The 10634-nt window shown below is 52.0% G+C and overlaps 1 long non-coding RNA gene across 1 annotated transcript; it reads right to left on the bottom strand.

Moving 5' to 3' along the window:
• Window positions 1-7466: 7466 nt before the first annotated feature.
• On the bottom strand, window positions 7467-9389 carry LOC105505186. The gene is made up of 2 exons (XR_001000709.1): window positions 8543-9389; window positions 7467-8425 (listed from the first exon to the last, which is right to left on the bottom strand). It is a non-coding gene; the product is annotated as an uncharacterized LOC105505186 (long non-coding RNA).
• Window positions 9390-10634: the final 1245 nt, after the last annotated feature.

Here is a 10634-nt window from a genome sequence, read left to right as displayed (position 1 = left end):
AGGGGTAGGGTCAGCGCCACGAGGGGAAATGGCCTTGAAGAACACAGAGGCATGAAGTAACCAGGCACTTCAGGGAACTGCAAGCAGCTCCTATGCCTTGAACAAAAGCTGCACGGACAGGAGCAGCAAGGAGAGTAGAGAGCAGCAGGGGCCAGGCCACGAGGGTCTCCAGTGCTCTGCCAAATGGCTGCACTTCACTACTAAAGACCACCAGGCACCGTGGAAATGGCTTTTTTTGCTTTTCTCCGTAAAAGATCTTAAGACAGGAGAGCAACAAGTTGTTTTGCATTTTGTATGTGAAGAGAGGTTTACACTAGATCGGAGAACTGAGTCACGTAGGAAAGACAAAGCCCAGACCCTGGTCACACACTAAACCCTGACTCTGTGATGGGCTCAGGGTCATAGACTGAGCCCCAACCCTGGAGACACACTGAGCCCTGACTGTGGTCACACACTTAGCTCCAACCCTGGTCATAGATTGAGCTCTAATTCTGGTCACACACTGAGCCCTGATCTGGTCATACACTGAACCCTTACCCCAGTCACGCACTGAGCCTCAAGGTAACAGACTGAGCCCCAACCACAGGAACACACTGAGCTCTGACTGCGGTTACACACTGAGCTCCATCTCTGGTCATAGACTGAGCCCTGATCCTGGTCACACACTGAACCCTAATCCTGGTCATACACTGAGCCCTGACCCTGGTCTCAGATAAACCCTGATCCTAGTTATAGGCTGAGTCCCATCCTTGCTCTGGACTGAGTCCTATTTTTGGTGTCTCCCTGGGCCCTACTTCTGGTTGTAGACTAGCCTGTCTTGCAGTTGAGCTCTTATCTCATCCAACCACACTAGGAAGGCCACTGATCACCAGAGCAGTCAGGCGCAAATGTGATTCATTCGCTACAGCCCTTCTCTATTGCTGTGTCCATAGCCCAGGACTCACATCTTTAAAAAGCAGAGAAATCTGCTTCTGTGACGTGCAAGATGACTGGACATGCTTACTTAGTGCTTGATGAGTCAAGGAGTAGGAGAAGGTGGAAGAGGAGAGGGAAGCGAGTTCCTAGAATATTAAGCTCCCTTTCTGTAATGAAGGGGGCTCTCACTACAAACCTAGACCTCCCTGCCAACCAGATAGGAATGCAGAGGGCGTAGCAACAACCTGGGACTAGCTGTGCTCTGGTCTGGGGCCTGCTGGGCTTCCGGGAGAGAGATCAGACCTCAGTCTCTCCCATGGCCACAGGCCAGCAAGATCTTACTTAGTGAAATTTACCCATTTGTCTGCTGGCAGGTGGGTCCAAGGTATTCACAGTATACTTGAGTCACCCCAAGGTGGTTGCAGATGGGGTAAATCTCTTCCTTGTGCTGGAGCCCCTTGCATTGCCCTCCACACCCCACCCCTCCTACTTTCCCCTTCCAGCTCTAGAGGTCACTTGGGCTATTCCTCTCCACACCGCCAAACAAATTTCCACCAATTAAAACTGGAATTAAACCACTCTAGTAGCCTTCTGTCCTGTCCCTAAAGTCTCCAGGGCTCAAGAATGGGTTCTACCCACTACCAGGTGTGGTCGTCTCCAGGGTGGAGGACAGAAACCATTCTCAATGGGCAGCTTGTTAAAATCCCCAGGACATGACTGGTTCTGGTGGGCCTACTTCCAGCAAAGCGCAGCTGCCTGTGAGGCTCTGCTCCAGCCCCACCGTCCTGTCCTGCCTCTATGATGACATATGGGGCAGGTACTATCCCTTTCTGGACCTTGCAAACTGACCCTGGGAGCAGCCACAAGAATGCCGCCCTGAGCTCTTGTTCCTGAGCTCAGGACATTTCCTAGGCTCAATATAACAGGGAGGCAGAGAGCCCTTGAGAGGGAAGGAAACAGACAGTGGTGGTGTATATTCTGGCAGTCCCTGGAGAAGGGGCTTCACACATATTTTGTCATTGAGCCTTCACAGCAGAGCCATTGGTGGGTTTTATATCCTTAAGAAAATGAAGCTCCAAGAGGTGAAATAGCTGGTGCGAGGTCACAAAGGTAGGAGGAGATGGAGCCCCAGTCTGGAACCAGGGCTTTCTGGCTCTGAAGCCAGGGGTAGGGTTAGGGTTTAGGGTTAGGGTTTGGGACCTCACATTCCATCACTTATAGGCCAGCCTCCTGGCTGGCCCTGCTCACCATTTGGTCCAGGGTACAAAGCAGCTTCTGAATCTGGCCACGGTTGGGGCAAGGGTTGGTCAGCCATCTTGAGCCTCAAGACTCTAGGATGGTGTCTACCAGGCTTGGCCTGCCATGGATCCTGTCCTCTGCATCTGAAGTTTTGGGATGAGGTCTCCGCCAGGGGCAGAGGGTGGTGAGGTGGGAATTATGGATCCTCTTGGGACAAGCCTGAGGCCAGGAAGGGACCCTTTCACCAGCCACACTCTGTTCCGTGCTCTATTCCATGTAGGAATCCCGCTGGGCCGCAGTGTGTGCGGTGGGGGTACCCTGGGCAGCTGGAGCTCAGAAGCATGAGGTCTGAGGCTCTGAACATGGTCCAGAAGTCCTGGCAGTCTCAGCTTGGTGTCAGGGCCATGGGTCCTTGTGGCCCTGTGCGGGTGTGATAATCACCATGCTGCCCACCTCCAGGGCACACTGCTGTGGTGTCTCCAGGGTAGTCGTACTGAGGGGGCCATTTACATAGGTGACAATGTGAGTGGTGTCCCTGGAGTTGTGCAGTGGACCTGGCAGGTGCCCTCAACACTCCCTAGGGAAGGAAGTTCTGATAGGGATGGGGCAGGGGCAGAGGGGCAAAGGGAAGAGAGCTTGTCTGAGGGGTACATTGGAGGGCTTTTGGGATAGCCTCCCAAGGCCAGCAGTAGTAGGGGAACCGGGGAATCTGATGCTGATGCATTTAGCTAGACCTTGCTTGTTGGGAACGCCACTGGGCCTTCAGAATACACAAGCCTATGGGGCGAAGACACTTAATTAAGAAAAATTCACTTACTGACATCTTGCTATGTCCCATCCAGTACTTGAACGATGGCAATTGTTTGGCGAAAGAGTTATCCCTGTGACTGGCACTACAGTGGATTGATGGAATGGCAACAAGGGCTATTTGATTTGAAGATTCCCTTATTAAAAAGCATGAAATCATCCCTCAGCCCTGCAATGATGCTCTGAATTAAAAAGCAAACAAAGCAACAAAACAAAACAAAAACCAAAAACAAACAAACAAACAAAAACACCAAACAAAACTGGGTGGGTGCTTTGGAAAGTCCAGCAGAGGCTGACTGCCTCAAAGAACCAGAGGGTCAGGCAAAGTGGCCTGCACCTACCTTCACTGCCCCATGACCCAGAATGAAACTTCCTCCCTTTCAGGAAGCCTTTGGGAGTCTTGACCCCCCAACTCTGAATCTGGAGAGGGAGTTAAGCCCCCTGAGCAAGGGTGGGCTAAGCAAAGGCAAGAGGTGTGTTTATTCAATGTACATTCACTGAGAATCTTATGGAAGCATTGTTCCTGCCCTCAAGGGGCTTGCAATCAACTGGAGGAGACAGCTGTATGGAGGAAAATAAACCTTAGTGCAGCGATGAGGGTGGGTCAGAGGTACACTTAAGACACGGCAGGGCAGAAAGGAAGAGATGCCATAGTGAAAGATGAGTTTGGGGTAGGCTGAATTGGCAGGAGTCAGCCTCATACGCCTGCAGGTGCCAGTGTGAATAAATGAGAGTCCCTGGGGCAGTGTGGGGACACTGGTGAGTGCCTGTTCCACCCCAGAAGGGCCCTGATGCTCAGTTCCTGCTGACTGGTTCTGTGTGGAAATGCCATCCCAGTGTTGTCACAGCTACTGATTTTTTCCAAGAAATCTGAAATCTGGAATTTTACGTAAAATTCTTTTTTTAAAAAAATGTAGGAAGCAAAACAGGTGTGCAGGCCACCAGTCTGCAACCTGTGGATGAGAGAAGGAGAAATACTCAGGGAATTGAAGGGTGAGCAGGGTTAGCTTGACCTGAAAAAGGGTGTTCTCTGGGCTAGAGAAGTTCTCAGGACGTCCCCACCCACCCAGGGCAGGAGGATCATCTGCAGCTTCCCTGACACCTCTCCCAGCCTGCAGTCCAAGCACAAGGAACCATATTTTTTTAGGAAGCCAGAGGAAAGGGTTTTCCTTAAGAAAGACTGGAACCCTTTGGGAGGCCCATATGTGACTGGCAAGACCGAACTCCATGTCTGGGGCACCACCCTGAAAAAGTTTCTCTTCTTGTCTACACAGGCATTGGAGTGAAGTCTGTCCTGAGAGGGGCTGGCAGCTCTTTCTCAGGAACCAGGACACGGTAGCATGTGCCACTCATTAAAGTGGTGTCAGACTGAGCATCCTTGGGAACATGTCCTAGAGCTATCTCCTTGCCAAGTGGGGCTCCTGCCTCCTGCTCCCAGCCCATATCCCAGGGACCTGCTGGTGCTCCCCTTGGTGCCTTTGGGCTCACAGGTTTACCCTAACCATCCTCACCCCATGCAGGCCGAATGCCTGGGCCTCATCTGCTGTCACTGGGTGGTTTTCTCTATTTAACCCTCCACCCTCCCGCTGGGTCTCAGGGGCAAATAAGGCTCCTCCCAGTACTATCCCTAAGGGAATGGTCGTGTCTGGAGGGCAAAAGGGAGAGATGGTGCCGAGATTGTTGCCTATGGGTAGGCATCAGGGTTCTGTCCCCTCCCCACACTCCCAGGTCACTACCTCTTAGTGAACCTCCTTCTCCTTCCCCACCTCACCAGGTGGGCTCAGCCATCACTACCTCCTTTGGGAAGCTGCTCACACTCAGCCATTTAAGGAAAAATTGTCCGTCTTACCGGGGTCTCCTGGGAAGGCCCCACCACTGGCCATGGTGCATCCAGGAACCCCACAAAGATCAGGGCCCCTTGGGCTCTTTCCACCGCTGCTCCACAGGCTGTGCCTTGCGGTGACACCTGCAACCCCCACCCCATCCTGCTTTCTTTGGGGGTGGAGGACAGGTCGGGTGGTGCCTGGAGACTGGGTTTCTGTGGCTCTTCTAAGACGGTGGGGGAGGAGAGGACACCAGGGTGGGTCTGCACTATCGGATTTGTTGTCCACAGTGGGAAGCGCCTGACTTTACACGTCCCAGCATAATAGGAAGAGAGCAGCCTGAGCAGGAACTGAGAGCCAAGGGCCTCAGGCAGGTGTGTGAGCTTGAGTGTTCCTGGCAGGGAGTCAGGTCTGATCAGCACAGTGCCTGGGTCCTGGATAGCGTCAGCCTGAGGTCACCTGCCAAGACCCTTTGGTCCCCTAGGCTGGCATGACTGGTACAGGTAAGGTGGGGGTGGGCAGATGGTGATGGCAGCTGTGCTTGCCCCTGTAGTAGGGGTTCAGGGCAGGCCAATGGAAGAGTCAGGTTGCATCAGAATTTCAGCTAGCTCCCGTTTACCATGTTATAGGAAGAGGCAGCTCCAGCATCCCACCCCTCTGCCCTGTGGGAGAAAGAAAAGGGCACTGCAAATGCATTGCAGGAGGGACGTTTAACCCACTTGCAAGATCCAATTACCTTCAAGGACTTAGCATATTTGTGATACTTACCAATGTGCTAATTGTGTGCTGTTCTTATCTATTCATGAGAGTGGGTCCCCATCGTGATGGTCTACTGAATAACTGTTGCTGAGCTATCATAAGGCTTTTCTCCCAGTATCAAACTAGACAGGATACCCTGGCTTCCTCCCCCACAGTTAAGAGGACGGAGTGACTCTGAGTGGGGCTCTGGGGACTCAAAAGTCCCTTGCAGAAGGTGCTCTTATCTTTTCCATTTTGCACCAATGTGCACCCCTACTTCAATGAGGGCTCTCTCCACCGTCTCCTATATGGTTCCCCCAGCTCCTCGTGTCCTTCAGTCCCACTTCGAGGTGACCCAGCTCTATTCCATTCCAAGTGAAGTTCCATGCAAAATTCACCTTCCTTCCAGAAGCCTTTTCCTTTTTTTTTTTTTTTTTTTTTTTTAAGACGGAGTCTCGCTCTGTCGCCAGGCTGGAGTGCAGTGGCGCAATCTCGGCTCACTGCAACCTCCGCCTCCTGAGTTCAAGTGATTCTCTTGCTTCAGCCTCCTGAGTAGCTGGAATTACAGGCTCCCACCACAACACCCGGCTAATTTTTTGCATTTTTAGTAGAGACAGGGTTTCACCATATTGGCCAGGATGGTCTCCATCTCTTGACCTCGTGATCCTCCTGCCTCAGCCTCCCAAAGTGCTGGGATTACAGGCATGAGCCACCGCGCCTGGCCCCCAGAAGCCTTTTCTAGATACTCCAGCCCCACCCATTGTCAGGTAAGCCTAGACCAGAAAGGGCCGGGACATTCACTGGGCTTAGGGCAGGCTAGTCTTGGCTCTGCCAGAGAAATGGAAAGGGGGAGGGATGCTTTGGGCTTGGAGCTGTTTTTCTGCTAGTCACCCAGTCAGTGCCCCAGACCCACCAGAAACTAGGGGGTGGTTCTGAAAGTCTGACCTAAAGCGGAGTTGAAGTCAGGGCCCAAACCCTGTGAGCACTATGTAAAGTGCCTAACAATCACATAGTGTGTATTCTATAAATTATAGCACTTATATATAGTGTAAATAATGATGGCAATGTCAGTCCCCAGATCAGCCAATTTCTGACTGTGTAACTTAGAACGAATTCCTGATTTGTTCATCAGTTTCCTCCCCTGACCTGTAAAATAAAGATTGTGGTTAATTCATTTACTCAATAAATAATTATTGAGCAACATATTCTGTTCTAGGTACAACTAAATCTATCATTCAGTGTTTGTTAAAAGATGTAGCATGGTACCTGACATATACTAGGTTGCCAATAAACATCAGTTTTCTTACACAAGTCTCAGCTGTGGAATGGGAGATGGGTGGGTGTGGGAGGGGCTGGAACAGAGAAAGGGAAGTCAGGAGTGGACAGGGTGGGTGGAGGGCTGGTCCTGTTGCCTCTGGAATTCCCAGCCCCGCTACACACTACTTTCCCTTCTTGTTGACAAGGCCTCATTTAGGACAGGGGATGGTGCTGGGGTCTCTGAATAGTTTGCCCTCCTTTCTGTCCCTTGATTCCATTAGACCATTTCTGGGGACGACATCATCTGTCCCTCATCCATAAAATAGAGACAGTGATGCCTCCTCATTCTTAGACACCAAGGACATGGCAATGTGCCCACCCTATTAATGGAGTGTCAGCTTGGGGACCCCCACCCTTCCCAGGACATCTCCCAGAGTGGTCGCCTCACCAGGCTGACATGCCTCCCACTTCTGGTTCCTTTCTCTGGCATCCCAGGCTAGACCTAGCAGAGCTATGGCTCCCTTAGTGCCGAAACCCCACACCCTTCAGTTTTGACTTTCTCCAGCCCCAAGACACACCAGACCAGACCCTCACAGGGGAGTTGTGTGTATCTGTGTGTGCAAGCACCATGAGACCTGGCACACAGGAGGTCTGCAATAAAAGCTGATTGAATGAATGCACAGTGGATACCCCTCTACAAATGGGGCTCGTTTATTCATTCAACAAACATTTATTGAACCCACAATCCATTTGGTGCCAGTCTTCGAGTCAGGGGTGGTGACATTCAGGTTAACAGTAACCAAGTTCTCCAAAGACTGAGGCATGTTCACATGTTTCCTCACCCCAACACTCCCCTCACCCCAAAGGCCTGCCTGGCTCTCAGACTACGCAGCCCCCACCCTCACCTCCAGTGACCAGGCCACCCACTCTAGGCATTTTAACTGCAGTAGATGTTTGAGTGCTAAGTCACTGCATTTGGGGTCGAATCCTGGTTCCATAACCCATCCTGTGTGTTTCCTTAGGCAAGTTGCTTCACTTCCCAGAGCCTCGGTTTCCTCATCTGGAAGCTACTTTGACATAAGTAACATTGCTTATCTCATACGTGCTGTGAGGAGTAAATGAGATAAGACATACACTTAGAACAATGCCCAGTGCCTAGCACGTGCCCAGTGGACTTGAGTTATTCATCATGCTATGACTCCTCTCCATCACCAGGTTCCAGCTCCCTCCCGCCCCTCCAAAGCACCACTTAGCACAGCCTGTGCACACAGTAGATTGTCAGTGGAACAGGACTTTCCGGAAGCAGAGAGATCTGTTGGAACATCCTGGATAAAGAAACCCAGAAACTGGCAAAGGTTTGGAGGCAGGGAAGAGCAGCAAAGGGCTGTACCCGGAAGGTCTGGAGGAAGGACCGAAGGGATGGCTGTGTCTACCCTAAGTATAGGGAGCTCACTACCCAGAAGCAGCCCATGCCATGGCTCAGCAATGTTGAAAGTCAGAATTCTCTCTATCCCTAGCTGGCCACATTTTGTGTTTCAAGTCGGAAGAAGCCACCGGGGCCGGGTGCAGTGGCTCACGCCTATAATCCCAGCACTTTGGGAGGCTGAGTCGGGAGGATCACCTGAGGACAGGAGCTTGAGACCAGCCTGGCAAACATGACAAAACCATGTCTCTACTAAAAAAATACAAGGCCGGGCACAGTGGCTCATGCCTGTAATCCCAGCAATTTGGGAGGCCAAGGCAGGCGGATGACCTGAGGTTGCCAACATGGTGAAACCCCATCTCTACGAAAATATAAAAATTACCCGGGGATGATGGCGGGTGCCTGTAATCCCAGTTACTCGGAGGTTGAGGTAGGAGAATCGCTTAAACCCAGGAGGTGGAGGTTGCGGTGAGGTGAGATTGCACCACTGCACTCCAGCCTGGGAGACAGAGCAAGACTCCATCTCAAAAAAAAAAAAAAAAAAATTGGCCGGGTGCGGTGGCTCATACCTGTAATCCCAGCACTTTGGGAGGCTGAGGTGGGCAGATCACGAGGTCAAGAGATCAAGACCATCCTAACCAACATGGTGAAACCCCGTCTCTACTAAAAATACAAAAATTAATAGCTGGGAGTGGTGGCACGTGCCTGTAGTCCAAGCTACTCAGGAGGCTGAGACAGCAGACTCACTTGGGAGGCAGAAGTTGCAGTAAGTGGAAATTGCACCACTGCACTCCAGCCTGGGTAATAGAGCGAGACTCCATCTAAAAAAAAAAAAAAGGGGGAAGCCATAGGGATCCCATGCCACTGTCAGGAGGCCCAGACTGAGTGTGGCAAAATTGTGAAGTCAGCCAAGTGCTACCTATATCCCACTTCCCCCTCCTCCAGGACATACTCCCACCACTGCCCCATTTGGGGGCAAACAGCCAGGGAGGGGAGCAGGGGGCGACTGATGGACATTAACCACGACCACAGAGTCACATAGAGCCAGCGTGGGGTGGGGGACCCCATGGCTATATCAGAGATCCCTAGCTCTGGCTCTCAGTTTCTTCCTCTGTGAAATGGGAGCTTTTTTGTAGGTTTCTTTTCCCTGACTGTTGCAAAGATGAGAAACTGTAAGCCTGAAAGTGATCTTGCCATGAGAGATGAAATGCAAGCCTCAGAGGGAGAACTGTTATGTCCATCCTCAGCACCAGGTGGGCCCGTTTCTGGGGACTGCCCCCTCCTCACTCTCAGGGTGGGGCAGAATGCAGCTGGCCCCTCTCCCCAGAGGAGCCCCTGGCACTCATCCTCTGAATCAGAGCCCTATCGCTGATCAGCACCAAACGCCTGAGGGTTTCCTGGGGCTGATAGAGGGGCTCAGACCCCTGGTTCTCAGACCTGAGTTGGGAAGAGCTGGCCATGGCCTGTGCCATCCCTGGATTTCCACACTGGTAGCTGCACCCTGGCTAACTCTTTAGGGCTCTGATCTCACCATGAGCTTGAGGAACAAGCCCTACACTGCAGAGCTCCCTAGGTCTGCTCAGCCTTGTCCAGATCATATCCCCTGCAACTGCTCCAGACTTGCCTGTACAATCTCACTGTATGTCCACGGCCAGGGCTGGATAGCACCTCCTCAGGCAGGAGCAGTGGGCGCTGCCAGGCCTGCTGCTCAGGCCCCCTCCGGACAGATGCTGAGGGGCTGTAAACCTGCCTCAATTGAAATGTGCAACAGGGAGGACAGTGATGTCCTTGCTGTGCTGCCAGCCCCACCTCCCCGCTCTGAGCAAGGGGCTGTGAATCAAGCTGCAGTCATCTTCTAACCTTGAGCTACTGCGAGGGACCAAGCGATGGAGTGTTTGTGACCCAGGAGCGGCTCCCAGTTGGATGGGGATGTCTTCTTTGGCCCCACTCAAAGCCCCTGTGTCCTGGAAATCACTGGACATCTGGGTTGAGGCCACACTGACCACAAGGCATGTCCAGTGCCTTCAGTTTGTCAAGTGCTTTCACAGTCACCATCTTGTTGGAGCCCCACAGCAGCTGGTGAGGTAGGTGAAGACTACCAGACCCATTATATAGAGGAGGTAGATAGGCTCAGAGAGGCAAACAGACTTGCCCAAGGTCACACAGCTAACTAGCTGAGCCAGGAACAGCCTGGAAACCACTAATTCTTGGGGGCAGAGTAGCACAGGCTTTGTGGCTTTTGGCTTTGGGGCAGATACCAAACTACTTTGAATCTGTCATCTCATTTGTAAAATGGGGACAGGCGGGGGCATGGTGGCTCATGCCTGTAATCCCAGGACTTCAGGAGGCTGAGGCTGATGGATCACTTGAGGTCAAGAGTTCGAGACCAGCCTAGCCAACATGGTGAAACCCCATCTCTACTAAAAATACAA

The sequence above is a fragment of the Colobus angolensis genome, unplaced genomic scaffold (assembly GCF_000951035.1).
Source record: "Colobus angolensis palliatus isolate OR3802 unplaced genomic scaffold, Cang.pa_1.0 Scaffold99, whole genome shotgun sequence".
NCBI classification, from domain to species: Eukaryota; Metazoa; Chordata; class Mammalia; order Primates; family Cercopithecidae; genus Colobus; species Colobus angolensis.
The sequence above is the reverse complement of the archived record's forward strand: the minus strand, read 5'-3'. Positions and strand labels throughout refer to the sequence as shown.